Raw genomic sequence first — 6,000 nt, 5'->3', positions numbered from 1 at the left:
GATCAAGCAACTTTAATTAGAGGAATGTTCTAGTTGAGCGAATCAGAATTTTAGTTGAGAATTGCAGAAAATTAAATGGCGGAAAAGTAAATAACTGAAAAGTAAATGCTAGAAATAAAAGCTGAAAGTAAATGACTGATAGTAAAGTGCAGAATTGTAAATGGGAATGGGAGAATTGCTCATGAAAGTAAATGACAGAAAATAAAGAGAATGGGTAAGATCAGAAATGGGGGGTTCATTGGGCTTAGGAGATATTGCATTCTCCGGATCAATTTCATTTTCATCTCTTCCTCAATCAATGCACTCATTGATCTCCTTGGCAATCTTAAGTGATTGAATTACAATTTCTTGTAACTCAATCTCTCAAATCTTGATCAATAGCCAATTCCTTGGTCAATTGCTCATGAGAAGAGATGAAATATGGTCACTGATTATACCACATGCATTTCCCAAATCAAGTGTTGAGAGGATTATAGTCACATATCCATCCAAACCCAATTTGGTCCAGCATGAGAAAGCATTTCTAGCATGATCTCTTCATTCCTCTTTCAAGGTTCAGAAGAGATCCAAGTATGAATAGCTTCTTTTCCAAGAGAACTACCCAATTGGATGAAGATCGAAAGCTTTCAAGTAAAATCAAGAGAAAAGATAGAAGAAGAATAATGAAAACTAGTATTGATCCATCCAATTACAACAGAGCTCCCTAACCCAACGAAAGGGGTTTAGTTGTTCATAGCTCTGGAAAATGAAAACAAAGATGGAGAATACATGATGAAACTAGAAGTGCAGAGGAAGTAAATACAGAGAGTAATTCTATGCCCAGAGGCTCCCTATGATTTCCAACTCCCAAAATAATTCAAAGCTACTCCTATATATACTACTCTTCTGTTCTTCTAGTTGATTCTTCAAGTCTTGGGTATGGGCCTTTGGATCTTGAGTTTGAAGCAGTTTTCTTCTTCATTAGGCTTAGCTTTACTTGCAGAGAGAAAGTGTGAAGTGGGCAGAGACTTTTAGCTAAGGAAGTTAGTGGTGTTAACGTTCAGTGAAAATGTGGGTTCGAGAACGTTAGTGACAATCACCTTTTTCACTAACGTTCCTCACCAAAGTTAAGAGCCACGTTAACCTCAACGTTAGTGGCACAAACATTGCCACTAACGTTTCCACTATGTCCTTCGCACACGTTATTGGGACTCAACTTTCCCAATAACGTTTAGGATTTCCCCATTCCCTATGTTAGAGTCCACGTTAACTTAGTTAACGTGGCTCTTTTAACGTAGGCTTGCCAACCTTCGAGAACGTTAGTGACACTTACCATTGTCACTAACGTTCCAATGTGCCCCTAATTCTCACGTTAGAGTCCACGTTAACTAGGTTAACGTGGCTTCTAACGTGGCCATGCTAGCCATCTCCAACGTTAGTGACAAAGTTGAGTGTCACTAACGTTGGCTCAACATTCCCTTATCCACGTTAGCTTCCACGTTAACTAAGTTAACGTGGGAGTTAACGTGGCTCATGGTGGCATGTGTGGGCTCCTTCCAACGTTAGTGACAATGTTGGGTGTCACTAACGTTGGCGTCACCTCCCTTCTTCATGTTAACTTCCACGTTAACTAAGTTAACGTGGGAGTTAACGTGGCTTATTGGGGCTTGTGTGGGTTCCTTCCAATGTTAGTGACAATGTTTGGTGTCACTAACATTGTCAACCACCTTGTTTCCTCACGTTAGCTTCCACGTTAACTAGGTTAACGTGGGAGTTAACGTGGCTTAATGTGACTTGGCCAACATTAGTGATAATGTTGAATGTCACTAACGTTGGCTTCCCCCCTTCCTTCTTAACGTTAGAGGCCACGTTAACTAAGTTGACGTGGTGACTAACGTGGCCACTTATGAGCTTGGTCCAACGTTAGTGATAATGTTAAGTGTCACTAACGTTGGCTCCATTTCCTTTCTTCCACGTTAGAGTTCACGTTAACTTAGTTAACATGACTCTTAACGTGGGTAATGATGGCTTCGAGAGCGTTATTGGCAATGACTTTTCTCATTAACTTTGCAAGTTACTCCCATTCCACGTTAGTGTCAACGTTAGTGTAACTAACTTTGCCACTAATGTGGTTCTTCTTTGCTTCCTTTGTTCTGAAATCAAGCAATAAAGTGCATCAAAGTTCTAGTCCAATTCATGGGAAATGCAACATTCAATTTGTCCTTAAATTCATGCAAAATCCTCATGAAATCATGTAAAGTTCACAATGTATGCTTGAATCAAGATGTAAGTGAATATGTACCCAAAACTAGCTTATTTCCTAAGGAAATGCATGAAACTACCCTAAAAACAGTAAAGAAAAGGTCAGTGAAACTGGCCAAAATGCCCTGGCATCACAACACCAAACTTAAAGCTTGCTTGTCCCTAAGCAAGTACTGGAACAAGAGAATGATGAATGGAATGCCAAGAGAAATGAGTCATTCTTGTGGAAGTCATGTCCCTGGTTTTATGGTAGTTTCATGCATAGCAACTTAGGTTCATTCCTGGCTTTCAGACCTTTATCATGTCCTAGAATACTCACTGTGATTGCATCCCATGAAACTTTTATTCATTGATCCTTTTGTTGTTATTTCAGGGCTTATTTGTGTTCTTAGGCTACGTGTTCTGTAAGGGGGCAACTCTTTAAAATAAGCTTTCAGCCAATACTCCCGAACCAGTTGGTTCAAGGTGCTAGGTGTTGAAGCACCCCTAAGGACTTACTTGCTCAAGTCTCTCCCCCATACATACACACCACAGGCATATAGTTTATTTATTTTCTTTTTCTTTTCTTGAGACCTTGGTGTCCAGCACCTCTTTGGGTTACTAAATGCTCTGTAGTGAGGGTTACTCTTGACAGTGGACTTTCAGCTGATAATCCCGAGTTAGTTAACCCAAGTTACCAAGTGATAAGGCACTCCTAAGAGCTTATTCATCCAAGTAGATCCTTCATACAGGAGCACCACAGACACATGCCTCAAGATTAAGAACCATTGGTGCCTAGCCTTATTGCTTGTTCTTTTTCTTTTATTCCTCAACTTTGACTGTTCTTTCCCTTTTTCTTATTAGGATCTTCTTATTTAGCTAGTCTCATGGGGTGTGTCTCAAGTATAGTATTCATAACAGATAGTTGTCCTCCCACCTTGTGGTTGAACCAACTTAGCTAACTTATGACCACACCACAAACTCATGAACTTACTCCATAGTATGAACTCCTTTCTGGTCTTTAAAAACACTCATTCTCTTTTCATTTGATTTAAAGGGACAAACATACAAGTAAGCAAAGTAAGGATGCGGTGACATAAAGACCAGCAAGCATAGACCTCTTCAACACAAAACTTAAGAGACAGAATTGAAAAAGGTTCCAACTACGAGTAACTATTAATCAAAAGTACATTCGGACTTCCAATTCTCCACAATTCTGAGTATAATGGAATTAAGTAACAATGCAACCTTCGGGTGATGATTTCTAGTTTCCCTCTTTCTTTGTCATCATCCTAGTCCTTGCTACTTCACTTCCTTGGGTGAAGGTGCACTATTCCCTCATAAGATTTCTGCAAAGTTATTGGAAGTTGCTTGTTCCCAAAGCACTTGAGACATAGTTAGCTTGCATGTGTGCTTGAGGCTTTTGAACTCAATTTGGTGTGTGAACACCAAACTCAGTTCCTTGCCCAGTACAAACATTGCATATATGCAGAGAACCTCATATCTTGTTGTTAACAAAACAATTATAACTACATCTAAGTGGTTTCCCTTGATTGGTTGGAGCTAGCAATGTGTTTTGGGAGTGGGGTGTAATTCTAACTAATATCTTTGGTGGAACACCAAACTTAGAATCACACTTTCACTCTTAAATTGTTTTGGTGTGGAACACCAAACTTAGCTCCTCGCAATACAGGGGAAACAACTTGTGATCCTTATTGAAATAAAGATGAAAAGGAAACTACCTGAGGTTGGGTTGCCTCCCAACAGAGCGCTCTTTTATCGTCGCTAGCTCGACGGTTCCTCCTTTACTTGAGATGGTAATTTACTCTGGGTCTTTCCCCCATGTTGCCCAGATAATGCTTGAGTCTTTGTCCATTCACTGTAAAAGTCCTCTCTGAACCTTCATCCATGATTTCGATGTGTCCATATGGCGAAACTTTTGTGACAAGAAAAGGTCCGGACCACCTTGATTTGAGTTTTCCTGGGAATAGTCTCAATTTGAAATTGTAAAGGAGTACTCGCTGCCCCTTTTCGAAACTCCTGGGTGCAAGATGCAGGTCATGTCTTCTCTTTGCTTTCTCTTTATACATCTTGGTATTTTCATAGGCTTGTGACCTGAATTCCTCCATATCTTGCAGCTGCAAGATCCTCTTTGCACCAGCAGCAATGCTGTCAAAATTTAGTATCTTGATAGCCCAGAGAGCTTTGTGTTCCAGCTCCAGTGGTAAATGACAAGCTTTCCCATACACTAGTTGATATGGGGACATTCCAAGTGGTGTTTTGAATGCTGTTCTGTATGCCCAAAGAGCATCATCCAGCTTCTTCGACCAATCCTTTCTTGATGCACCCATAGTCTTTTCCAGAATTCTCTTTAGCTCTCTGTTGGATATCTCAGTTTGTCCACTTGTTTGGGGATGGTAAGGTGTGGCTACCTTGTGTTTTACCCCATATCATAGGAGAAGAGCTTCTAGTGGTCTGTTACAAAAATGGCTCCCTTCATCATTGATAAGTGCTCGTGGAACTCCAAACCGGCTAAAGATATTCTTCCTGAGGAAGTTCATGACTACCCTGTTATCATTTGTTGGGGTTGCAATAGCCCCTACCCACTTGGAAACATAATCCACTGCTACCAAGATGTACTTGTTTGCATATGAGGTCGGGAATGGTCCCATGAAATCGATTCCCCACACATCAAACAATTCCAGTTCCAAGATGAAATTTTGTGGCATCTCATTTCTTTTGGGCAAGTTTTCAGATCTTTGGCATTCATTGCAGCTCTTTACTAGTTCTTTGGCATCCTTAAAAAGGGTGGGCCAAAAGAATCCGCTTTGTAACACCTTAGCTGCAGTTCTATCCCTGGTGCACAAAATTGTGATCTCAGGCAACGGCGCCAGAAACTCTGTACGCACGTCTTAATAAATCGTTTTTCATTCACAACTTCGATACAACTAACCAGCAAGTGCACTGGGTCGTCCAAGTAATAAACCTTACGTGAGTAAGGGTCAATCCCACGGAGATTGTTGGTATGAAGAAAGCTATGGTCACCTTGTAAATCTCAGTCAGGCGGATATAAAATAGTTATGGAGTTTTCGAACATAAATACTAAATAGATAGAAAATAAGGATAGAAACACTTATGTATATCATTGGTGAGAATTTCAGATAAGTGTATAGAGATGCTTTCGTTCCTCTGAACCTCTGCTTTCCTGCTGTCTTCATCAAATCAGTCTTACTCCTTTCCATGGCTGGCTTTATGTAAGGACATCACCGTTGTCAATGGCTACTTTTTATCCACTCTGGAAAATGATCCGATGCGCTGTCACTGCATGGCTAATCGTCTGGAGGCATCACCCTTGTCAATGGCTGCATCCCATCCTCTTGTGAAAATGGTCCAAATGCTCTGTCACAGCACGGCTAATCATCTAAGGTTCTCGATCATACTGGAATAGGATTTACCCTCCTTTTGCGTCTGTCACTACGCCCAGCACTCGCGAGTTTGAAGTTCGTCATAGTCATTCAATCCCAGAGTCCTACTCGGAATACCACATGCAAGGTTTAGACTTTTCGGACTCTCATGAATGCCGCCATCAATCTAGCTTATACCATGAAGATTCTGATTAAGAGATCCAAGAGATACTCATTCAATCTAAGGTGGAACAGAAGTGGTTGTCAGGCACGCGTTCGTAGGGGAATGATGATGATTGTCACGTTCATCACATTCAGGTTGAAGTGCGAATGAATATCTTAGAAGCGGAATAAGTTGAATTGAATAGAAAAACAA

The sequence above is a fragment of the Arachis hypogaea genome, chromosome 18 (genome assembly GCF_003086295.3).
Source record: "Arachis hypogaea cultivar Tifrunner chromosome 18, arahy.Tifrunner.gnm2.J5K5, whole genome shotgun sequence".
In the NCBI taxonomy this organism is placed as follows: Eukaryota; Viridiplantae; Streptophyta; class Magnoliopsida; order Fabales; family Fabaceae; genus Arachis; species Arachis hypogaea.
This window is presented reverse-complemented; position numbering follows the sequence as displayed.